The 27120-nt window shown below is 39.9% G+C and overlaps 1 long non-coding RNA gene across 1 annotated transcript; it reads left to right on the top strand.

Annotated features, from left to right (window-relative positions):
• Positions 1-7128: 7128 nt before the first annotated feature.
• LOC140477025 (uncharacterized) lies at positions 7129-25818 on the top strand. Its single transcript, XR_011960640.1, has 3 exons — positions 7129-7266; positions 23773-23873; positions 24598-25818. It is a non-coding gene; the product is annotated as an uncharacterized lncRNA (long non-coding RNA).
• Positions 25819-27120: the final 1302 nt, after the last annotated feature.

Raw genomic sequence — 27120 nt, forward strand, 5'->3', positions numbered from 1 at the left:
AAATGTTGCAATTGTACCAGCCTCCACCATATCCTCTGGCAGCTCATTCTATGCGTGTTCCACCCTCTGCATGAAAAAGTTGCCCCTTAGGTCTCTTTTATATCTTTCCCCTCTCACCCTAAACCTATGCCCTCCTGACCCCAGGGAAAAGACTTTGTCTATTTATCTATTTGTAAACCTCTATAAGGTCACCCCTCAGCCTCCGATGCCCCAGAGAAAACAGCCCCAGCCTGTTCAGCCTCTCCCTATAGCTCAAATCCTCCAACCCTGGCAACATCTTTGTAAATCTTTTCTGAACCCTTTCAAGTTTCACAACAAAATTTCCGATAGGAAGGAGACCAGAATTGCACGCAATATTCCAACAGTGGCCTAACCAATGCCCTGTACAGCCGCAACATGACCTCCCAACTCTTGTGCTCAATATTCTGACCAATAAAGGAAAGTATACCAAACGCCTTCTTCACTATCCTATCTACCTGCGACTCCACTTTCAAGGAGCTATGAATCCGCACTCCAAGGTCTCTTTGTTCAGCAACATTCCCTAGGACCTTACCATTAAGTGTATAAGTCCTGCTAAGATTTACTTTCCCAAAATGCAGCACCTCACATTTATCTGAATCAAACTCCATCTGCCCTTCTCAGCCCATTGGTCCATCTGATCCAGATCCTGTTGTACTCTGAGGTAACCCTCTTCATTGCCCACTACACCTCCAATTTTGGTGTCATCTGCAAACTTACTAACTGTACCTCTTATGCTCGCATCCAAATCATTTATGTAAATGACAAAAAGTAGAGGGCCCAGCACCGATCCTTGTGGCAATGCACTGGTCACAGGCCTCCAGTCTGAAAAACAACCCTCCACCACCACCCTCTGTCTTCTACCTTTGAGCCAGTTCTGTATCCAAATGGCTAGTTCTCCCTTATTCCATGAGATCTAACCTTGCTAATCAGTCTCCCATGGGGAAACCTTGTCAAATGCCTTACTGAAGTCCATATAGATCACATCTACCACTCTGCCCTCATCAATCTCCTTTGTTACTTCCTCAAAAAGCTCAATCAAGTTTGTGAGACATGATTTCCCATGCACACAGCCATGTTGACTATCCCTAATTAGTCCTTGCCTTTCCAAATACATGTACATTCTGTCCCTCAGGATTCCCTCCAACAACTTGCCCAACACTGAGGTCAGGCTCACCAGTCTATAGTTCCTTGGCTTGTCCTTACCACCTTTCTTAAACAGTGGCACCACGTTTGCCAACCTCCAGTCTTCCGGCACCTCACCTGTGACTATTGATGATACAAATATCTCAGCAAGAGGCCCAGCAATCACTTCTCTAGCTTCCCACAGAGTTCTCAGGTACACCTGTGGATTTATCCACCTTTAATCGTTTCAAGACATCCAGCACTTCCTCCTCTGTAATCTGGACATTTTGCAAGATGTCACCATCTATTTCCCTACAGTCTGTATCTTCCATATCCTTTTCCACAGTAAATATTGATACAAAGTATTCATTTAGTATCTCCCCCATTTTCTGTGGCTCCACACAAAGGCTGGCTTGCTGATCTTTGAGGGGCCCTATTCTGCCCCTAGTTACCCTTTTGTCCTTAATATATTTGTAAAACCCCTTTGGATTCTCCTTAATTCTATTTGCCAAAGCTATTTCATGTCCCCTTTTTACCCTCCTGATTTTCCTCTTAAGTATACTCCTACTTCCTTTATACTCTTCTAAGGATTCACTCGATCTACCGTGTCTATACCTTACATATGCTTCCTTCTTTTTCTTAACCAAACCCTCAATTTCTTTAGTCATCCAGCATTCCCTACACCTACCAGCCTTTCCTTTCATCCTAACAGGAATATACTTTTTCTGGATTCTCATTATCTCATTTCTGAAGGCTTCTCATTTTACCTGCGAACATCTGCCCCCAATCAGCTTTCGAACGTTCTTGCCTAATACCGTCAAAATTGGCCTTTCTCTAATTTAGAACTTCAACTTTTAGATCTGGTCTATCCTTTTCCATCACTATTTTAAAATTAATAGAATTATAGTCACTGACCCCAAAGTGCTCCCCCACTGACACCTCAGTCACCTGCCCTGCCTTATTTCCCAAGAGTAGGTCAAGTTTTGCACCTTCTTTAGTAGGTACATCCACATACTGAATCAGAAAGTTGTCTTGTACACACTTAACAAATTCCTCTCCATCTAAACCTTTAACACTATGGCAGTTCCAGTCAATGTTTGGAAAGTTAAAATCTCCTGCCATAACCACCCTATTATTCTTACAGATAGCTGAGATCTCCTTACAAGTTTGTTTCTCAATTTCCCTCTGACTATTAGGGGCTCAATAAGGTGATCATCCTTTTCTTATTTCTCAGTTCCACCCAATGTAGATAGGGAGTTTCAGGATTTTGACCCCGTGACACTAATAGAGCAACAATATATTTCCAAGTCAGGATGATGTGTTGCTTGGAGGGGAATTTGCTGGTGTAGGTGTTCTTATTATATCTGCTGCTTTTGCCTTTTTATGTGGTGGAGGTCACAGGTTTGTGAGGTGCTGTCTAAAGTGCCATAGTAAGTGATTGCAATGCATTTTTGCAGATGGTATACACTGCTGCGACTGTGAGTCAGTGGTAGAGGGAGTGAATGTTGATGGTGTTAAATGATGTGCCAACATAGTAGGCTGCTTTGACCTGCATGAGTTTCTTGAGTTTGTTGGAGCTGTAACCACCCAGGAAAGTGGAGTATATTGCATCATACTCCTGTTTTTTGAGTTACAGATGTTAGGCAGTCTTTGAGGAATTGGGTGTGTTGCTCACCATGTAAATCCCAGTCTCTACCAACTCGTCACCACAATATTTATTTGCATAGTCCAGGGCGTTAGTAGTGGAGGTTAATCAATGGTAATGCCATTGAATCCTAAGAATGATGATTGGATTCTGTCTTGTTGTGGATGGTCATTATCTGATAGCTGAATGGTGCAAATGCTGCTGAAGATTGCCCAATCATCAATGAACATCCCAACCTTATGAAGGAAGATAGGTCATTGATGAAACAACTGAAGACAGTTGGGCTACCCTGAAGAACTCCTGCAGAGTTCTCCTGTGACTGAGGTGACTGACCTCCAACAACCATAACTTTTCATTTTTGTTCAGGTATGTTTCCAACTGTGAAATGTTTGTCCCTTGATTCCAATTGACTCAGGTTTTGCAAGAACTCCTTGATGCCACACTAGGTTAAGGACAGTCACTCCCACCTCTCCTACTGAGTTCATGTTAAGAATAAGGCTGAGGTAGGTCAGGGACTGGGTGGACTGAGCAGACTCCATCACTGAGCTGGTTATTTTTGAGTAAGTGCTACATGAAAAGATTTTTGATTTTTCACCATTTTGCTGATGATTGAGCGTTTACTGCTGAGGCAGTAATTTGCTGTGTTTTAATTTATCCTTTTTTTGTGTTGAGGACATACCTGGGCAGCTTTCCACATTGCTGGTTGTATGCCAAAGTTATAATTGTACTGGAACAGCTTGTCTAGTGATCTGGCTTGTTCCAGAGCACAGGTCTTCAGTAATATTGCCAGAATGTTGTCAGGGTCCATAACTTTTGCAGTATCTTGTCTGATTTTTTTTGATATCATATGGAGTGCATCAAAATGTTGGCATCTGTGATACTGGGATTCTCAGGAGGAATCCAAGATGGATGCAAATTCAGCAGTGTTATATTTTGAACAGGCGTGTTGGGTTGTCCCACATTGAGGATGGGAATATTTTTGGAGCTTCATTCTCTTGTCATTTATTTAATTAGCTATATTTATTCATAACTGGATGTTGCAGCACTGCAGGGGATCTTATCTCTTGGCTGATCAACTAGCTCTTTGCTGCTAAGTATATAAAGATCGACTGATTAATTGAATAGCTACATCTATGGAAAAGAAATTCGAAGAATCAAAACCCTCTGAATGAGGACATTTCTCCTCAACTCAGTCCTTTGTCCTGAATTTGTAAAATTATTTCTGAGGCCTTTGCTGAAATGACGGATAAAGAAATTTTATTTGACATGCTTAGCAATGGGTAAGTTCTTCCAGACACCTTCAATGTACTGTCCAAGGACATGACAACATTATTCTTCACTGTGCACTTCGAAAACATTATAAAGATTCCTGGCTGAGCATTTGAGATATTTTAATGCAACCAAACCATTCTGGGACACTTTTATAAACTAAAGATGTTAAAAAAAAATGAGCTGGCTTTAAATCTGATATAAAATGCAGTGAGCTTAACCAACCTCCTTTTCAATTCTTAAGAAATCACGTGATTAACTTGATTCTTAGAAATGGTTTATTGTTCTTTCAAAGGGCCCTGCAACCAAGAAGGAAAACATCTGTTGGAAACGTTAAGGAATGAGAGGTGCCAAAATCTAACATTGTTATGTTTTTGTTATAAATGTAGCAAAGGCAAAATGGCAGTGAAGTTAGCAGAGAGATGGCCCATATTTGATTTGTGCGTTTGTTTAAACTGCCAAAAATTGTGGAAGGACTTATTTAGGCAGAATCATAGAAGTCCTATGGTATAGCTAGAGGCCATTCAGCTCAGTGCATTTGAGCTTAACTCTCCTATCTTTCTCCTGTTATCCTGAACAGTGTTTCCATTTAAATAAACATCTAATTGCCAAGAACACCTTGGATGAACCTGCCTCCACCACACTACCAGGCAGTGCATTCTAGACCCTGACAACCCACTGGGTGGGAACGTCTTTTCTCACCTTGCATTTGCTTCTTTTGCAAAACACACTTTAAATCTATGTCTCTGGTTCTCAATGCATTTCAAGAGGAGACAATTTCTCCCTGTCCACTCTTGTCCAGACTTCTCATGATTTGGGAAACTTCTCTCAACTCTCCTCTTAGCTTTCTCCTCTCCAAGGAAATTAGTTCTAACTTCACCAAACTCCCTTCATAACTGAAGGGTCTCATACCTAGAATCATTTTTGACTGTTCTGCACCCTCTCCAACAGCCTCGCATCCTTCCTTTAGTGTGAAGCCCAGAACAGTACACATTACTTGAGCTGAATAACTAATCTGTTAGATGAGTTCATCATAGCCATCTTGAATTCTACCCCCCTGTTCATGAATCTGTATGTTTCATTAAGAGCTTTCTCTATGTGACTTGCCACCTTCATTATAGGTGCATATAATAGCTCTCTTTGCTCCTACACACTGTGCTCTGCTCCTTTTTATTTTATACATGACTCTCCATTTCTTTGCCTTAAAATGCATCACCACACACTTCTCTGCATTGAACATCATCTGCCTCCTATCTACCCACACCAGCCTTTTGACGTTCTACACTGTCCTCCTCACAGGTCTTGCAGGTTTTGTGTCATCTGCAAATTTTAAAATTGTCCTCTGCACACCAAAATCTAGATGATTAATATATATATTAGAAAATTAATACTGACTCATGGGAACTCCACTACAAATCTACTTCAGCCTGAAAAATACTCATTAACCATTATTCCTTGTTTCCTATCCCTCAGCCAATTTTCTATCCAAAACTTGGAATCAATGCAGCTTTGATATCAGCCATAAATCAGTGCAGACTTCATTTCAATATTTTACTCCCTTTGGATTTCCAAAAGCAAATGAGAGAATTCCTAATTTGTTTTTGCAATGGTTGATAGTAGTGGTCTAAGACAGTGGGTATCAGAGAGATTGAAGAAGGATAGAGGCAAACCATGAGAGGAAAAAAAAACCCATAGGGTAGAAACAGGGAATGCGCTTTGAGGGTGGAGGACTGGGTATTATTAGAGGGTGGAGTCAAAGGGAAGATGCTGTTCCAACAATAACTGAATCTGAAACAGAGCCAGCATTAACTAAGTGTTCAGAAACATTTGACACAGGATCAGAAAGGGGTGCCAGAAATAGCAAGAGCTACAGAGAGAGTGCCAGCGTTGAATAGGAATTGAAAAAGAGTCCCAACCTCAAGTAGTGAAAGGTGGAAAGTGTCAACTCAAATTGAAGGAAGAGTCCAGTTACCACAGACAAAGAGATGAAAAGAATGTCTGCAGCAATAAGGGAAGGAGTTGGTATGTTACAGTGACTGAATTTTGCTGTGGAAGCAAAGGCAGATTTGGAGGTTGTTGGGGAGGTAACAATTCGAGTTAACAGATCCTTGCTACAGGCCAGCGTACTGGCATGTTCCTGCCTCTGTCCAATTTTAGGGAGAAAACTTGTAGGAGTTTATAGCACCAGTGTGTGTCCAATTAAGTAATAAAGACATTCCTCACATGCTGCCTGACAGCACCACAGGAGGCCACTCTGCCCATCATTGCCAGTGCCAATTCTAAGAAAGGATCCTCATTAGTGCCACTCCATTATTCCTTACCTAACATGAAACAATACCTTTCTTCATTTTACTGTTTGCCTTTAATAGATGCATAGCTGCATAATGATTCTTATAATTTTCCTGAATTCTAACCAAACAGATTCTGTCTTGGAACTCTCCCTTTCTACTGCTGCAATAATACCTTTGATCGAAACTACCATGATGTTTCCTTTTCATGCTTCTCAACTTTTCCAAAATACATTTGTAGCCAGGAATGTTAAGAACTCATTCCTCTCCTTGCTGAGCCAGGTCTCTAATAGTGCAGCTTTATCTTAAATCCCCTGTGGTTATTTGCTCTGGCACCTTACCATTATTGAACCATGCTGGGGCATTTAATTCCATACTTTCCAAGCCTATCTTCGCCTGCCTTTCCACCTCCCCACCACCCACCCTATTCCTGTATCTGATTCCTGTTTTAAATGAATTAGCCTTTATTCTTTTGCTGTTTGTATCTCCGAATTGTCTGCACATCATCTCCTCTCCAATATTTCATCATGTGCCCCTCCTATTGCTAAATTAGTTCAAGGGAAACAGTCATGACAGGAAAAAAAAATCTGTCAGTTTGTCTGCTTCAAAGTTTCTTTGGAATGAATTTGAATGATTTCAAACTATTTACTGGAAACCAATGTGTATGTAATTACAAACTGGCAGCTCCCTACCCACATTGAGAGAAACAGATGTTCTGTTGAACAAAGGGAGGGGTTTTGGATTGTTTCCATAAAAGCAAGTCATCCTGGAAAGAGTCTCCATGGGCTACGCTGGGTTCCAGTCACCTTCCTTGAAGTGTAAAGGTGAACAAATTAGGACTCTTAATTTGACATATTTGAAAGAAGTGCAGTCGGTTCTTGCAGTTAAAACATTTATGGATGGCCAGCTGCAGGTTATAAGGTAAAGTGATAACTTTTAGAATGATATTTTAAGCACTGGTTTCATTTCTGAGTAATTATCGCTGTAGTCACAACTGTAACTCTAGAGGCTCCACAAAGCTAATAGTTTCCAGCTGTGAACTCGTCAGATACATTTTCCACACCAGCTTCTTGCATAATCTATGAGCAATTTAATTGAAGGTCTCCGATGCCCTATTAATTTCCTGCTCACTGTCCAAACCTTGGCATGGACTTTCCACTACACATGTCAAGGGTTGAGATCTCAGGCTTGGCAGCCTGTTAGCAGATTGTTCTTAAAGGCCACATCAAGTATCATTCATACCAAACCTGTCAGGACTGAGGACATCTTTCCCTACTCAATGTTAATGGGGTTTCAGGTTTTTGGCAGAATGTCAGGCTAGATACCAAGAGATTCAATGTTTCATAAATAGATCTGGCAAAGTAGGCAATATGTACAAGGAGATCAGATTGTCATTATTTCATTTGCAACAAGTGACTAGACCAGCAAGGAGCAGTAAAACAACAGTTAAAGAAACATTCTGTAACTAAACCACATGTTTGTGAATGACTGATTATTTTATTTGTACAAGTCGAATTCCGATACTGCTTATTTGAAAGCTCTTGAAAACCTTTAAGTCAATGCATAAAAATAATTTTTTTATTAACATATTTGATATTAAACAACATGCTCAGAGTATACCTTAGTTAAAGATCTGTGCTTGAAGCTTGAAGATAGTTATTAGTTGCTGCGGTGGCAACAAAATATAGTAGTTAGATGTTATGAAAGCAGACTTAATGTACAAGAGGATTAAGCTTCAAAGGGGAAAGTCTTTCCTCATTTTTAGCTTTACTTTTTATAACTACAGTTAGTTACATTTCAGAAGGTGAGCAGCCTTTCTAATTTGTTTTTCAGATGAAATGAAGGCACATTCATAATCTGAATAAGATCACTACATTCTATAAACTGTACAACCTTTATATATGTACTTCCCTTGAAGAAAGCAAAGGGACAACCACATAAAACTCTTGCACGTATGTTGTTAATTGTACCAAGTAAATAGAACTACATGTACTATAAAGACATATGAAGCCTTTAAAAAGAAATGCATGTAAAGATATTTTTATCTTATTGGTGATGGTTTTGTTTGAAGTTCTATTCTAAGGAAATGAGTAGGTTTGTGGTGAAGGCAACTTTATTTTCATCAGTTTATTTTAATTTATGAAAGAGAACCAAATTTCAAAGAACGAACTTTAGCATCTAGCTAAGATTGGAAGAAAGTATAATTATTTAATTTTGGTTAGTGCCTCTGGTCACTTTAGGTAATAAACATGGACAAAACTGAACCAATATAGTTTAATCTGCAAAGAAATAGTGAAAGTTGTCTCAGGATTCCTCAGCAATAGGATTTTCATCCATATAATTTCAGACTCTGAATTTGATTGCTGATATAACCCCTGGTATCTCATGGGTGTAATGAGATGACATTTTTAAAAATGAATTGCTTGTGTTTTTTCTTCGTGGGAAATTAAATTTCAATGTTTATAATTTGTCCTTACAGGAAATGTGAAGTCAAAAGCTCACCCACAAAGAATGGTGAGAATGTGCAGATTAAATGTACAGAAGACAAACTACAATAATTTTCAAGTATGAAGTTAGAAAATGTGAACTTATTTGAATTGCTTCAACTATTTTCAAACATAAATTGTTATGAAAGAAATAATAATTTATGATGTTTAAAAAGAACTTATTCAATGACATGAAACAATCTTCTTTTAAAAACATGCCTTCTATATCGACAGGAGGCAAAAAATACTTGACATTCTCTGATGGTTGAGTGGGTACATGTCTGTTATAAAAGCCCATTAAAAATATAAGGATTGGTTTTTCTGCAGTACTGAATAGACTAGTTTCACCTGAAACAGGGGAAGGGCAATGATGATATTACAATTTGTCCTAACTATTCCAAGGCTGAGAAGGAGAAAAGCAGACGAAATTCAGATTCCTGGTTACTATTCAATGATTCTCGTTGACATGTTGATAATGGCGCTATTTTTTTACAAGTAAGAGAACACCATGGTCAACTGGCCTTTCAAAAATCACTGACCCAGAGTTTTGTGGAGTTGGGTTTGAGTCTGGGACCAATGAACAAGGACAAATTGAGCCTCTTTTGAGAATTACCACTTCTATATGCAACATTTTTTGTGACTCTGGAAATTCAGTGTCCTGTGACATCATCTAATATGGTCTGAAGGAATGTCTGAGACCTAGCAGAATGAGGGAACAGATGACAGATATATTAGTTATGGATTATTTGAGCTAGAATTGGCTGTACAAACATAGTGAGCTAGTAGTCAGTGGGGTGTGAGTTTTATGGAGTGTGGTTAGCAAAAATAAAGCTTTCACTGCAAATGGACTCAATTTAAGTAAAGCTCTCTTTCAGTGTATAACAGGGGTATCAGGGATAGTTGAGCCAAAGTGTAATATTTTGAGGTCTATATATCCACCCCTGTTTTCTATAAGTGAGCCTTATGACCAGTAGAAGAATTAAGGTACAATGTAACTGGGTTACTTCTTTATCAAAGTAGCAAAGTATAGCTTTAGGACACTTGTTAGCATGCAGAAGCAAAGTTTTTCATGGAAATGGAACCAGATGATTTGAACATGGATGAAGATTTGGATAGTTTATTAAATTGCATGGATAAAACTGATCAATGATATAATTTATTGACTGATTATGAGGCATTATCAGATCTTGACAAATTGAAAAATATTGAGGATTATGCCATGGAAGAGTATACAATGGAATTCAGTAGGCTTTATGCAAGACTGCAAATTTCATTTGGAATGTATGCTAACATTTAAATTATTGGATTGACCCAAAGTATCAAATATGGGCTGACATCTAATTTGGATGAGAACTGTGTTTGCAGACAAATATACGCTTCTGAACTAAATTTCAGAAGGACAAAAAAAATTCCTAGAAATGCATTCCTCTCCAGCAGTGTTTGTTGTAAAGGTGGCAGTCAGTGGTATGTCAGAAATTGGAAGTCAGAATGTTAACAAATTGGCAAGATTGCCTGAATACTGGTAACAGGTGACAGTACAAAAGGAGAAATGTAACTAATAGACATTAAGACTGAACTGCAACTGATAATTTTGAGGAGCAAATAGAATTTGGTCTTTACACTAAGAGAATAAATCACAGAAATGCTCAGTGTAATCAATCATTGTTTTAGGTGTGATTCAAAGTACCATTATGCAAATGACATGCTAAAGTGTTCAAAACTAAACTTCAAATGGATGATTTGGAGGAAGAAACTGGAGAGGGATCAAAGAGAGGGCATTGGATTGGCCACAGAGGTTTCAGTCCAGTGAAGAATGTGTTGGGGGCACAACCATTCAATTATGTCATATTAGAAAGTGGATGGACAGCAACTCTATAAAGAACTGACCAATTAAATGTCACCCAGACTGTCAGAGTAATAAGGAAGCAAACAACACTAAAGATTTTGAGAGTTTCACTGGTTTCAGATTTGGTAATGATAGCACACTAAAATTGCCAGAATCAATTTTCGTTAGCATGGATGCAGGGTCCCCTGAAAAACTGTTGTTATTAAGTCAGCCAACAATAAAGAATGCACAGAGACAAAGCTGGATTAAAATCCAGGATCTGTCTCCTTTAGGGCATTGTGGGGCTACTTACAGCAGATAGATCATGGCGGTTCAAGAAGGCAGCTCACCATCATCTTCTCAATAGCAACTATGGATGAGCAATAAATGCTGGTCCTATCAACAACATCCACAAGCCATAAAGTAATTAAACAAAAGATGAAACTAGAAATAGAAAATAGCAACGTTACAGTATTTGGACAATCTTTGAATTTGTAATTTACACAATTGGGGTACTGTTATCTTACTTTAATGGATCCTAATAGCTGCACTGAAAGTATTAAAGAAGTGTTCTTGATATCAGGGGGATAGAAATTTGGAAAACCAGAAGTTAGTTGTGTTCAAATTACAATGTACCCATCCATCCTTTCAAAGGTTAAACATTTAGTAAAAGATGCAGGAATAAGGGATGGGGAATATGATAAGCTTATGCAAGAATTATGTGATGGATCTGAGATTTATACGAAATATTAAAGGATACCATTAAGGCATACAGCAATCTTGCTCTTCATAAGAGATTTCAATGAGTTAATGGTTATTGATTTAAAGATTTGGGGTAAAGAAAAAAAATTCAGTTACATTTTGGAGATTTGTCAATTGGATTTTGTCAGTTAGCATTAATACATAATAAAGACAAGAAAATAATTTTGAATAGGGTAATGGAAAGTGGATAGTGACTGGGCTTGGGCTGCCAACAAACTTTCTCACTGATAATGGGAGAAGGGGAGTTGGCTAACAATGATACGTACATAAAAATGAATGCAATCGTTATGAATACAACAGTAAAAAGCCCCTTTAGCAATCCAATTTTTGTAAAGGACCATACAGTGGCAAGCAAAATGGTTCATAATATTTTGGCAGATCAACCAAATGTAAATTATTGCTTGTACTAGTGTTGACTGTACATGCTGAGAATTTGTTGCGGCTGGTGGGAGGACATAGTCCATATCAGTTTGTTTGCGGTAGGGATCCTAAAGCCTCCATCAGCAATAAGTAGTTATTCCCTAGCTTGGAAAGAGGTCACAATCAGTCTTACATTTTTTTTACAGTATTTGAATACACTGCGCCCAGGCAGAAAGACTTTTATTAAAGTCAAAGTCTCAAAGAATTTGGCAAGCCTTAAGTTATATTAAAGCCATCAAAATGCAGTCTCAACCAGGGAGATATGGTTTATTAAAAGAGAGAGGAGATTTAAAGAATGGAGAGACAGGGTATTGCTAAAGATAGAAAAATAATAATTACACAGGATTGAAATCAGATTGTTCAGGTAAACTCTACAGGACTCTTGCAATGGATTACAGATTTTTAGGTTCTGAAGAAGTTATAGAAAATAACAAGGATTTAAGTACTTCTCATATCCAAATGTTACACAGCTATGAGGCTCAAACTGTAATTGACAGTTTCTCTGATGATGGTTAGATCAGTTCTGATTATGAATATGAGGCTGTACTGAAGCCAAGTATTTGTAAGAAAGGACTAGTCAATAAAGAAATGTGATTACTTCAAGTGGAGCAGGGAAGGCTACTGGAAATTATAAAAGCTGGACAAGAGGATAGACAGGAGGTTAGGACAATGGATTGGGAACATGAAGTACAAAGATAGAAGGCAAGAAAACATGGTAGAAGCTCAAACAGTGGTTCTGGGAATGAATATGCCCCTGGAGAGCAATCATAAACTGTTAAAAGAAATCTTAATAAGAGTGGGAGGTCAAACTAGAAGAGATTAAAGAGATAGAGGGTGTAGTTTAACAAGGACAAGAAATACAGTACAAACCAGGAATATGATCAGGAAGAGAAATTAAAGAGATCAGAAAGAGATCAGAAAGTGGTCATGAAGACAAACCAGAAGACAACTAATAAAAGATGATAAACAACTAGGATTACAGAAGAGTAGATATTTTGGGCTATCCACAGAGGTGCTAGATAAGGGACAGGTCGGCCTATCACACAGGTAGAAATGCACAAAAAAGGGGCTCTTTTGAGGGAACTATAAGGCTGAAGCAAGGATAGTGGCACAAGATTTCAAAATAAATCCAGAGACTAAAGTATAAGAGCAGATTCAGGCAATGAAATGTTTAACTTGTTTTGCCTTTTGTGAGGAATAAATGGTTCAGAATATAGATCATTTGACAGTAAAGTTTCTTTTGTGAGATCAGCTCAATTTCTTTGACCTCCAAAGGGACACCAATACAGGGTGGGGATACTCTGGAAATGAAATAAAGGTCCAAATGAGACCTCTGGAGTTCGTTTCTTCTTGGTATGATCTATCTTATTAATATTGGGCTGTCTTCCATTAAAAGCAACCCCTGTTATATTGCACTAGTATCATGAGAGGCAGTTTTCAGGCATCTTTATGATGGATGTAGATGATTTTTTTGTGGGTGGGAGCATAATGCGAATTTGTAAACATTGTCATAAGTGGGCTTAAGGCTTATTTCAAAATCAGAAGTGTCTGGGGCTTTTAGATTAGAAATCAGATGGAATAGATCTAGTGTCATCTTCTAACAGTGATCTTATCTGGAAAGTGATCAATCAAAATAGGACCTCATAAGAAAGATGTAAGAAGTTTCAAAAACTGAAATGGAGGAATTTCAAAGTCTAATTGGACAACCGAGTGGTCTGGAAACACAAGCAAGACAAATGCCAGTTCTGAAGTATCAGAGTTGGGCACAACTATGAAAAATCCCAAGATGGAGGACATTGTTTAGGCAAACAAAGTTTTTTTAAAATTCAAGATTGTAACGTAAGTTTTTCATCATTCGAGAGCCAGGATTGTGAAACTTGTTGCTTTTTACTGATTTTTCTTATGTGTAAAATCTGTAATAGATTCTCAGGTGTTTTTCTTTCTTGTAGGAAAGGCAGGCAAATTACCAATGTGGTGGAAAATATTTCTCTTACTAAATTAATAATAAGGCACTATGGGATAACATACATTCAAAAAAATGTGTGAATGAGAAAATAACTGAGGATCGATATTGCAGTTCTAGGACAGATGCTGAAGAGTGGAGAAACTTTCATATTGGAATGGGTGAATAGCAGAAATCAACTGACTGTTTTACAAAGAAAAGAAACAGTTGAACATACTGGAAAGGGAAGCTTGAAGCTTTAATGTCTGAAGAAAAGATAGAAATATAATTTGCTGTCATTTTGTACGTATTGTTGCTTTTTTTATTGGTATGGACATAGATTTATTTAGAAAGAAAATATCATCTGATATGGTTTGAAGAAATGTCAGAAGGCCTAATGGCCTAGAGGCCTAATGGGATGAGGGAGTAGCTAATGGATGTATTAATTAAGGATTAATTGGCTATGAATTGGTTGAATAAATATGGGGAGCTAGTAATCAGTGGGGATGAGATTTATTGAACGTATACAGAGAATGCTGGAGAACAATGGGTCTGGCAGCATCTGGGGAGAGAGAAACAGAGTTAACGCTTCAAGTCAGGTATGATTTTCTTCAGAACTAATAGGTATTTGGAAATCTGTTTTTAACAGATGCAGAGGAGGAGCAAGAGAGCAGATGGTATATAGGCCCCATGCAAAAGACCAAGCATTGTTAATAGTAGAGAAGAAGAAAAAGAAATGTAAAATGGGTATAAATTAAGGTAAAAAAAGGCCCTTTGAATTTGTCTTTTTGTGACTGGTCCTTTCTACTAAGCGCAAAGCAAACAAGATACAAATATGACACGGTTGTGGGAGAATGGCTGTGGGAGAGAATGTAAGTAGAAAGGAGAACATAATATGGTCATGTTCTGAAGTTATTGAACTCAATGTTGAGACTTTGAAGCTGTGAAGTGCTGAAGTGGAAATGCATTCTTTGAGGCTTGCACAACCTGAAGAAGTTTTGCTCTTCTTTCTGAAGGGATTTCTGTTTTTATATAAAAATAACCCATTTTCCAGCACCTTTCATTGTGACAAAGACTCAAAATGTTAATCAGTTTTTTCTGTATAGATGCCACCAGACTTGCTGAATTTTTCCAGCATGTGTTTCAGATATCCAACATCTGCAGTATTTTGCCTTTATTTGAGATTTATGGAGTGTGGTTAACAGAAATAAAATTTTACTAAAGGTGTGGACTAAACTGTGTTTAAAGACAGTTATCTTCCAGTTAATAACACCATGCCCTGGTTGACTCTATCATAAGATAAGACCACACATACCTTCATCATGATCTTCACTGAGATGGAACACCATTTTCATGACTTGGTGTTCATGGCACCTTTCGAGAAGTGAGGAATTATAGTTTGGAATAAGAACATTTTGGAAGTTGAGTTTAAAACCTTCTTCCCATATCTCTTCCATGAATCTCTATGACTCCCATGTTGGTCTCTAAATCACCTGCATGCCCATTCAGCTAATATGAACTACATTCAGAAGCAATGAGCTCTGTAATAACAAAGACAAATGTTGAAATGCAGAAGATTATAATTATGCCAATACAGAGAGCAGTTTTGCGAACATACAAACCTAAAAAAAAGTGCCCATCAAATAGACCTTTACAGTATTAATAACAAAAGCTTTATTCACTTCACATCTTAGACTCCTGACAGCATCTTCCAATCTCATCAAGGCCATCAAGAAAGATAAAGGCATCAGATACATAGGAATACGACCACTTGCAAATTCCTCTCTAATGGCCTCACAATCCTACTTGGAAATATTATGGTTCCTTCACTGTCAATGGGTCAAAATCCTGGAACTCCCTTTCTAATGGCAATGTGAGTGTCCCAACACCAAATAGACTGTAGCAATTTAAGAAGGCAACTCACCACCACATTCTCACGAGCAGTTCGGGATGAGTAATAAATGCTGGCCTATCTATATCTACATCGACATGTAGTGATACCCACATTTTCTGAATTAATAAAGATAATCTTATTCTTGTGAAGATAAACGTACAGACATTGACAAAAGAGATCACACAGAAAGAATAACTTATTAGAGCCTCATAAAGATATCAAACAAACAAAGGGAACACTCTACTTCAATATGTTCAAACAGACTCCTTGGGGACTTGGAGCTCAGCCCCTCTGTTTCTACTGATCCAGTTGCTAGAGGAGCTCATTGTGATGTCATGCATTTAGGCAAGCTTAAGGAAGATTAAATGGGTAAAATGCCCTTCACTGACAATTTCATAGGAATATAGGATCAACAGTCATTTTCTAAGCAAATTTCTGAGTATATGCTTCCTTTTTCTCAACGTTTCAAAATTTGTCAATGTTGTTTATGTTATGGAGATGGTGGAGAGGGCATAGTGCTGTACGTGGGGCTAAGAGAATGAGCGGATGTCAGAACATGCGCTAGCTGCCCTTATCACTATTAATACAATGGGGTGAAATCCCAGCGAATTGAGGAAAACCAGCTTCTAACCAAGTTATCCCTTGAACCAGTCCTGGGTCTGTCTACAACCTGTTAAAACTGTTAAATTCTGAATTTTCCTAGTAATTACTCTGCAATGTATGATTTAATTTAACAGCTATTTCTGCAGCAATTAACTTTTCAAAATTCTAGCATGAGAAAATAAAAGGGAAGAATTCTGAGAAATGCAGGTATCACGACACACATTAAACTGTCAACAGTTTATCTGGTGCCAAATGTACGCTATTATCAATCTATGGTTTACAAAAATAAACAGAAAAAAGGTCTTGTTCTTAGGAGGAATGAAGAGTAACTTTCAAATGGAGGTGGGGAAGGTGGCACTGGTCATCCAACATTGTGAGTATCTATTGGCCAAATAGGTTTTGCCAATTGATTGATAGAGAAAATAACCTGCTCCTTGAAATATGATATAACAATAAATGATCTCAGGCAGAGGGGAGTTCTGTAGGCAACAGTTCTCAAGGAGTGGTCCCCAGAGTGTAGTCTTCATCGAGCAATCCTCATTAGGCAGATTGAAGATGGAGCAGAAGAAGAGGAGGTCAAGTTCCCAAACATGTCAGGCTCAAGAGCAGGCATGATACTGCCACAACTTTACTGAGACCAAAACAGTCGATAGCCTGTTTGTCCTCTGGTATCAGTGAACCACCCCAATTGTCTTGGTATAAATGTCCTTTACCGAATTAACAAGTATGGTAAAAACAATGACTGCAGATGCTGAAAACCAAATACTGGATTAGTGGCGCTGGAAGAGCACAGCAGTTCAGGCAGCATCCAACAAGCAGCGAAATCGACGTTTCAGGCAAAAGCCCTTCATCAGGAATAAAGGCAGTGAGCCTGAAGCATGGAGAGGTAAGCTAGAGGAGGGTGGGGGTGGGGAGAGAGTAGAATAGAGTACAATGGGTGAGTGGGGGAGGAGATGAAGGTGATAGGTCAAGGAGGAGAGGGTGGAGTGGATAGGTGGAAAAGAAGATAGGCAGGTCGGACAAGTCAAGGAGACAGTAACTGAGCTGGAAGTTTGAAACTAGGATGAGGTGGGGGAAGGGGAAATGAGGAAGCTGTTGAAGTCCACATTGATGCCCTGGGGTTGAAGTGTTCCGAGGCGGAAGATGAGGCGTTCTTCCTCCAGGCGTCTGGTGGTGAGGGAGCGGCGGTGAAGGAGGCCCAGGACCTCCATGTCCTTGGCAGAGTGGGAGGGGGAGTTGAAATGTTGGACACACCAGATGGTCTCCTTCTTTAGAGACCGCAATTTCCCTTCCCACGTGGTTAAAGATGCCCTCCAACGCATCTCGTCCACATCCCGCACCTCCGCCCTCAGACCCCACCCCTCCAACCGTAACAAGGACAGAACGCCCCTGGTGCTCACCTTCCACCCTACAAACCTTCGCATCAACCAAATCATCCACCGACATTTCTGCCGCCTCCAAAAAGACCCCACCACCAGGGATATATTTCCCTCCCCACCCCTTTCCGCCTTCCGCAAAGACCGTTCCCTCCGTGACTACCTGGTCAGGTCCACACCCCCCTACGACCCACCCTCCCATTCTGGCACTTTCCCCTGCCACCGCAGGAACTGTAAAACCTGTGCCCACACCTCCTCCCTCACCTCTATCCAAGGCCCTAAAGGAGCTTTCCACATCCATCAAAGTTTCACCTGCACATCTACCAATATCATTTATTGTATCCGTTGCTCCCGATGTGGTCTCCTCTACATTGGGGAGATTGGGCGCCTCCTAGCAGAGCGCTTTAGGGAACATCTCCGAGACACCCGCACCAATCAACCAAACCGTCCCGTGGCCCAACATTTCAACTCCCCCTCCCACTCTGCCGAGGACATGGAGGTCCTGGGCCTCCTTCACCGCCACTCCCTCACCACCAGACGCCTGGAGGAAGAACGCCTCATTTTCCGCCTCGGAACACTTCAACCCCAGGGCATCAATGTGGACTTCAACAGCTTCCTCATTTCCCCTTCCCCCACCTCATCCTAGTTTCAAACTTCCAGCTCAGTTACTGTCTCCTTGACTTGTCCGACCTGCCTATCTTCTTTTCCACCTATCCACTCCACCCTCTCCTCCTTGACCTATCACCTTCATCTCCTCCCCCACTCACCCATTGTACTCTATGCTACTCTCTCCCCACCCCCACCCTCCTCTAGCTTATCTCTCCATGCTTCAGGCTCACTGCCTTTATTCCTGATGAAGGGCTTTTGCCCGAAACGTCGATTTCGCTGCTTGTTGGATGCTGCCTGAACTGCTGTGCTCTTCCAGCACCACTAATCCAGAATTAACAAGTTTGTCATGCATAAACTGCTGCTTCTTATGAAACTCCATGAACTATCAAAAATTTATACAAATTGATGATTGTCTTTAGTAGGAAACTTTGATCATGAACCCATAAAATCAGCACACATTAACTGTTCTTCAGTATTCTGACATCTCCCCTGTGGCCAAAGAAACTTAAAAATTTAGGTCAGAGACCTTATAATTCCCTCCCTCACCTCCCAGAGCTACCTAGGAAAGTATAATGCAATTCAATACAGCACAGGAACAGACTCTTCAGCCCACCAAGCCTGGGCCAGATCTAACCCATATTTAGACCCACTATTGCCTATGTGCGGTTTCTGTCCCTCTGGTTGCCTCCCGTTTATGTATCTATTAAGATGTACCTTAATCATTGCTAACATGCCTGCTTCCACCACCTCCACTGGCAGTGCGTTGCAGGCACCCACTACCCTCTGTGTGAAAACGTATCCTCACATTTCTCCCCTAAACTTTCCCCCTCTCACCTTGAACCTGTGCCCTTGTTTAGTTGATCTTTCCACCCTAGAAGAAAGCCTTTGACTATCCACCCTCTCGATACCCCTCGTAATTTTGTAGACCATTATCAGAACACCCCTCAGACTCCCCCTTTCCTAGTAAATAAAACCTTCCAGATCAGGCAACATCCTGGTAAACCTTCTCTGCACGCTCTAGAAAGCATCCATGTCTGTTTGGTTGTGTGGCAATCACAACTACATACAATACTCCATATGTGGACCATCTAAAGTTTTGTAGAACTGTAATATAGCTTGCTATCTTTATACAAATAGACAATTACGCAAACTCTCAGACAATTCTCCTTTCTCCCCTGGATCAAGACTTCACTACTTTGAACATTAGGATATTTCCAGGATTGTCACAGATCTCAAGTTCTCAGGAGATCTCCCTTCCACAACTTCCTGACTCAGTGCCCTGCAACCCCATTCAGCCTAGTTTTACCTCTTTCGCAAGATCCACAATCAGGACTGCTTTGGCAGACCCATCATTTCAGCCTGTTCCTGCCCCACTGAACATATTTCTTATTATCTTGACTCTATTTTTTGCAGTCTTGTTCAGTCTCTTCCCACTTATGCTCATGATTGTTTTGGTGCTTTACATTGTCTCCACAACTTCCAGCTTTCCGACCCTACCTTTCTCCCTTTCACCATGGATGTGCAATCCCTCTACAATTCCCAACAGCTCTCTTTGTCCCCCATTTGTCCCATGTCCCCCACACTCCCTTCCCATCAGGATAGTCCAAAAGGCTATCTTTTGAAAAAAGGCTTGCAGAGTCTCTATTCACCACCACTCTCCTTCGCCCGGTTGAGCTCATTCTTATTTTGAACAATTTCTCCATTATCTCATCTTGTTTTTTCCAAGTCAAAGGTCTAGCTATGGGTACATGCATGGGTCCCAGTCATGCCTATGTTCTTGTTGGGTTCATGGAACATTCCTTGTTCAAGACTTATTCAGGTTCCCACCCATAACTCTTTTTCCGACACATTAATGATGTCTTTGGTACTGCTTCCTGCTCTTATCTGGAATTGAAAATATTAATCAGTTTTGCTTCCAATTCTCATCCTTCTCTCACCTTCACCTTGTCCATCTCTGACTCTTCCATGTCCTTCCTTGACTTCATTGTTTCCATTACTGAGGATAAGCTTTCCACCAGTATTTATGATTTGGAGATGCCAGTGTTGGACTGGGTGTACAAAGTTAAAAATCACACAACCACCTGATTGAACCGCCTGATGAAGGAGCAGTGCTCTGAAAGCTAGTGCTTCAAAATAAACCTGTTGAAGTATACCCTGGTGTTGTATGATTTTTTAACCAATATTTATGCAGTTCTGAGGAAGTGTCATACTAGTCTTGAAACATTAAATCTACTTCTCTCTCCATAGATGCTTGAAAGACTTGCAGAGTCATAGAGTTATGTATCACAGAAAAGACCTAACAGTCCAATTCATCCATGCCGACCAAGTTTACCAAACTAAACTAGCCCCATTTGCCTGCGTTTGGCCCATATCCCTCTGAAACTTTCCTATTCACGTTACTGTCCAGGTGTCTTTTAAATGTTGTTACTGTACCTGCATCTGCCAATTCCTTTGGCAGTTCATTCCACATGTGAACCATCCTCTGTGTGAAAAGGTTACCCCTCGTGTCCCTTTTAAATCTTTCCCCTCTCACCTTAAAATTATGGCCTTTAGCTTTGAACTCCCCCATTATGAAGAAAAAGACTTTTGCTATTCACCTTATCAATACCTCTCATGTTTTCTTATAAATCTTTATAAAGTTACCCATCAACCTCCTACATTCCAGTGAAAAAAGTCCCAGCCTATCCACCATCTCCCCAGAACTCAAACCATCTTGTCTCAGCAACATCCTTGTAAACCTGGTAAGTTCAAAGACGTGCAGGTTAGATCAATTGGAAATGCAGGGTTAGGGAGAGGGTAGGTAGGTGGGCCAGAGCAATATGCTCTTCAGAGGGTCAGTATGGATTTGATGGGCTGAATGGCCTGCTTCCGCACTATAAAGATCCTATGATTCTATGATTTTTCTGCACTTTCTCCAATTTAATAACATTCTTCCTAGAGCAGGGTGACCAGAACTGTACACAGTACTCCAAAAATGGACTCATCAACATTCTGTACAGCCACAACATGACATCCCAATACTTAATGATCTGACCAGTGAAGGCAAGCATGCCAAAAGCATTCGTAATCACTCTGTCTGCCTGTAATGCAACTTTTAATGAACTATCTATTTGGACCTCTGGGTCTCTGTGTTCTACAACACTCCCCTAGGTCTTACCATTAACTGTACAAGTCTTGCCCTTGTTCATCTTACCAAAATGCAACACCTTGCATTTATCTAAATTAAACTCCATCTGCTACTCCTCAGCCCGTTGACTCAATTGATCAAGATCCCTTCGTAATCCTAGATAGCCTTCCTCATTGTTTCTTTACCATCAACTTTGGTGTCATTTGCAAACTTAGTAACCTTCACCATCATTATCTGTGTTTGTGTCAGATTTCCAGCGTCGCCATGCTTTGTTTTTTCTTTATCCGATTTATTTGAAGTCATTATTGTGTTGTTAGAATTCTGGTCATACAAAAGACAAGTAAAGTCAAACCTTAAATGATGAGCTTGCTTAAAGATTTATAAAGATGAAAGAAGAAATACAAATTGTTAGTCATTGCAGTTTGTCAACTGAATAAAACAAAATGTGATGTTAAGGTGTTTGCATTTTAGTACTTTATAACATTCAGTGCAGCTTAAATATAACAGTTTAAATCCACAGGCATTCTTTCAGTTACCACTACATGAGCTCAGCAACATTTCCGAAAGAAATTAGGAGTTTAAGCTGCAACATTGGGTTACAATTCAGCAGCAGAAATAAGAACTCCTGAGTTGGCGACTCCCTACTATTGTCTGACTATTTTTACTATTTGTACAAATTGCACCCAATTTTGCAATAGCTGTTAAAAGTGTATTTTATTCTTTAAGTTTATGCTCACATCCACTTGCGTGTTGCTGAATGTCAACTCTGCTATGAATCAGTACAATTCAACAGTGATATGGAGGGTAGTTTTCTAACAGCTTTTATGCTTTAAATGTTTTTGATATATTTAGGAGTCATAGCTTGATGCATATTGCTCCATACAGCTGAAACTGAATTTACGAGTACAAAATAAACATTTCTAATGCAAATAGCTGCAAGAATCACGATCTTTCATTCAAGTTGTTACAACTGAAAATTACTTAGAAAACTATGCTGAATCAATTGAACATTATTTTGAGTTAGTTATCAGTTTTTTTATTGTCTTAGAGTTTCCATTCAACATTTACAATAAAAACTTACAAAGAACCAGCTTAATTTGAAAAAGCTCCCTGTAAAGCCTTTGATTGATCACAGATTGATGGCAGAAACTTGCAATGGTGAATCGTTTAATAAGGGCATAAATTGCTGGCAAAACTCAGCATGTCTGACAGTATCTGTGGAGAGAGAGAAACAAAGTTAACTTTCTAAATCCAGTGACCCTACTTGCAATCCTGAAGCAATTTCTATTTTTGTTTCAAATTTTCAGCAACCATAATTCCTTGTTTCATTTTAATTCATTAAGGGTGTGTGATCAGTCTGGGACGAGGTTCAGTTTAACAGTGTCGAGTTTCTCAATTGTTTGCTCACTAATGCTCCAGGATGTTATTTGAATAGAAACATTTCCAGGATCTAATCCCTTGCTCATGGGAAATTTGTACCAATGTGTTGATTGTAAATTGTCACATAGTTGACAAAGTGGCTCCCGACATATGTACTTTCACCTCCCTGCACTTTACTTTGGTGCTGCCAACCTACTGATCCTGTAAACACGCATAGAATTGATGTTGGAGGAGTGCACTGCATGTATAATGTCTGTGAAAGGACCTCCAGGGCCAACATGTTCTAAGCCCCATTTCTTCTATAAATAGTTCTCGTGTAACACATTCATCCTTGATTGAGATTGCAGACTACAACCTCTCCCCAGGCTTGGTCAATGGCTTTCTATAATTAGTTTTAAAGAGTGGGTGTGTGACTAGTCAGCTCTCCTGTGATTTTTAAGGAAACTTTCCAGATGGCTTCACTTGAGATCAGTAGCTTGCTACATCAAAAATGTAAGGTTTATGTCAGAGTTCTAACAATCTTTGCCTTATTGGGTCAGTAACTTTGATATTCTAGCAAAATATATAAAGTCTTCTTGAAAGTCTTGGAGTTACAATGTTGCAGAACAAAACAAATATGGCTGATTCTGTTCAATAACAATTTTGATGTGATATGCTTTTATTGCAGATTAATGCACTGGAATTGCATCTAAGAATGTTTAAAGAAATTAAAGCAGGTGTACGGAACTAGTGATTCAGATTTTTCCCAGCTGATTTGTAAATGTCACAACAGAAGTCAGAGTAGTTCTTTTCCTGTTTTGCAAAACAAAAGATATTAGAAACTTGATGCGAAGAAAAGAAACTTGAAACATCAGCTGACCAAATTTTGAGTTTTTTTATGCTTGACATTTCTTAGTTGTCCTTGATGATGGTCTTCAAAAATGGCCTTTGTTGCATTCATAAAGTCGGTATAACATAGTCCAATAATTATCCAAGATGTTTCAATATTTTTCCTGTCTTTCAGATGAGATATTTAACCAAGATCCCATTTTTCTTTTCAACTGGAAGTGAAAGAACTCACAGCACTATTTTGAAGAAAAGGAGGGGAATTATTCAAGTGTCTTGGTAAATGCTTATCCCTCAATTAATAATCACAAAAAGCATTGTCTGACCATTCCCACACTGCTGTTTGTGTGGGCTAATTGTGCCCAAATTGACTGCCACTTTTTCTGCACTGAATTAATGACTACACTTCAAAAGTAATTTGTAAAGCACTTTGACCTAATGGTCAGAAAAGGTCTGATATAAATATAGGTTTCTCTCTTCAATGGCCCTCAGCATGGGCCTACAGATTCAGTGTGAGCTTGAAATTATCCCAAATTGCCTTACTCCATCACATCACAAAGAAGCAATGACAAAAACCTGCCAAATATATTTTTCTGCTGAGGTTAAAGAACTGTCAATTACCCAGAGAGAAAGGACATCATAAACACAAAATTGGCTTGTTTGGAGACCAGTATAGCATCTGCAAATGTGCACATACCTCCGTCATTAACTGTGCTAGATACCACCTTGGTGAGGACGTTAGTGTGCTGAAGCTAACAGCCACAGGAAGTATCATGACATGCAACACAAATTTGCTGCTGGAACTGTCATTGAAGCTCAATACTCTTAACAAACTCCTTTTCTTAACATGGTGCATAAAACATGATTTAAGCAGCATCAAGACTTTCCTAGCAGTGCTATTTAAAAGGATCATCAGCTACTTATTGGTGAATTTCTAGTTGATTTTGTGAGCTGTTTATACGTTTGCACATCAACTTGCTAATTTTTTTCATTGTTCTTTCAGGTTGCAAAAATTTCCAGAGAATGGCAACAGGTGCTGAAGGACTTTCACCTGATCTTAAGGCTTCTGCACAAACCAGCTGTTATCAGATATGAGTTCAATATCAGACATCCTTCCTGAAGTACAGCAGTGGGAGAATGTGCAGAGGGAACCCAGTACAGGACAAGCTGGGGGCCATATCTATCCTTGATGTTTAAGAGCAAGGCACCAACCCAAACCACAGGAAAGAATAATCTGAAACATCTACTCATCAATATAGTCTCATTGAAACCTGTCATCCACAACTGCAACCTCAGATCAGGCCAAGGACCGTATAGCCCAACGTCTGTGAAGTTAAATGTTGTCATGACATGTCAAATATCCAGTCTTTCCAGGCTGGGATGGAATTTAGTCAAGGTTAGAATGGTGTTGGAATTCCTGATGAAGAGCTTTTGCCATAAATGTCGATTTTCCTGCTCCTTGAACACTGCCTGATCTGCTGGGCTTTTCCAGCACCACTCTAATCTTGACTCTGATCTCCAGCATCTGCAGTACCAATTTCTGCTTGGGATGGAATATACTTGCAACACCTCACCATTTGCTGTTACGTAAGGAAAGCCAATGAGAGGAAATTACATTCCGTTCTCACTTGGCAAACAAATGTAATACACAGTTTTCCTTGCATTTTATACAGAGTAGGGTGCCATTGACCACAACCACGTTCCCTTGTGCCCCACATCTTGAACTTGTGTGAAGCTGGCTGTGGAGGAATAGCACTCTGCCCTCCGTATTTGTGATGCCAATTCCAAGGGTATGTTAATGTGTTCCCCAACCAGAGCAAAGAATGTACCAGCGGTGGTGGTGGTACCCAGGCAGGTGGTTGGTTAAGAATGCCACAGAGACCTGGGGGACACCTGGAAGGAACTTAATGTATGCCACTTGAGGGCCAATGAGTACAAAAGACATAGAATGTGGATCAATTGATTGTGGTGCAAGATCTCCCCACTCCATCCATAGATTTCTCTAAACCTTAATCTTGACAATCAGAGATTTCTCCTGCACTGCCTCTTTTTCACATTGAGATAACTTCATTGGCCACTCTGCTCAGGGTAATAGCTCTATCTCCTTTTCTTTCCTGCTCTACTCTTTGGTGGCTCTACCAACTCCTCACCAGGTACCAGCACTGGATGGAGTTCCTCTATTGCCCTAATGTAGAAAGCTACTGTAATTAATTTTTTTCACCTTTCTGCCCCCCCCCCCCCCCCCCCCCAGTTTCTTCACCAGTGACCCTGGCCATTAGTTCCACTTTCCACTTGGCTCTGCAGCATATAATACACCTGACAAAACACTCAGATTTCTTTTCACACTGTCACACTCCCCCAGCACTACCCCCTTGTGGCCAGGCGCTAGTCTCCATTCCCTAAAGAAAGGCTTCTCTGTTAGAAAATTAACTCTTGCAGAGTTCTTCACAAAGGCAATGCACTTTAAGGAAACCTTCAGAAACATCACTGTAAATTTGTGCCTCCCACACTGAAGCTTGCACTTGTAGCAGCAAGAATTGTGTCTGTTTAAATTCTCAACAAATTTTACATGGACCACCATATCTGTGACTTGTGCCTGTGGAAACTCCCTTTCCCCTAAGAATGAGAATGATTTTAGTCTGAAATGGAGGTGGAACTTCTCATCCTGCCATGACCTCCAGACTTAAAGGTCCAGGAGTCTTGCTAACTCTGAGAAAGTCCAGTTCCTAGTGCAGCAGGGAATGCAGGCCTGGTCTGCTTGGAAACATTGCTCTGATCATTATGGATTATTATCAGCTGCTACTGTAGTGAAAGCCCATTTCATCAATAGAATGAAGGTAACAGCAGCTCAGGGATTATTGTATTACTAGACCATGTGACTGCACAGATTGATCAATTCTGCCTGTTTTATATTTCCATAGTACATCGGGCCAGGATCAAATTCCGAACCATGATTAGGGTGAATCTAATAATAGCAAAATGAAGTAAATGTTCAGAATGTCTGGCAGCATCTGTGGAGGGAGAAACAAGGGGTGCAATCTTACGAGGTTCTGAGCGATGTGGGCTATGGTATGAGATGAGTGGTAGAATTGGGTGGGATGTGCAATCTCAACGTCAAGAACATAATGTCCACCTTTATCAAGCAATGTGCCAAGGTTCCCACTAAGCTCATCATTTCTCACTAAATGCCTTGGGCCCGTCTCACCGTGGTTTGCAATCTTACTGAACTGACCATACAAACTAGTGATTGGAAAAACTGAACATCAAAATCAGAGGGGGTGGAACTCACCCCACACCTCCTCCAAATAATGTCTATCTTACCCACAGCAAGACTGCAGAGCAGGACATAATCCACCAGTACCACACCCACATACCCTTCCACCACACATATTAGCATTCCACTTTCAGGGAGGTATTGTCACCATCCTGACATCCTCCATTCATTGGTACTGCACCCTGCAAAGGCAGACTGGACAAGCAGGTAATGCCATCAACCAGTATTGTTCCATCCTGTTATGGGATGTCT

The sequence above is a fragment of the Chiloscyllium punctatum genome, chromosome 5, assembly GCF_047496795.1.
Source record: "Chiloscyllium punctatum isolate Juve2018m chromosome 5, sChiPun1.3, whole genome shotgun sequence".
NCBI lineage: Eukaryota > Metazoa > Chordata > Chondrichthyes > Orectolobiformes > Hemiscylliidae > Chiloscyllium > Chiloscyllium punctatum.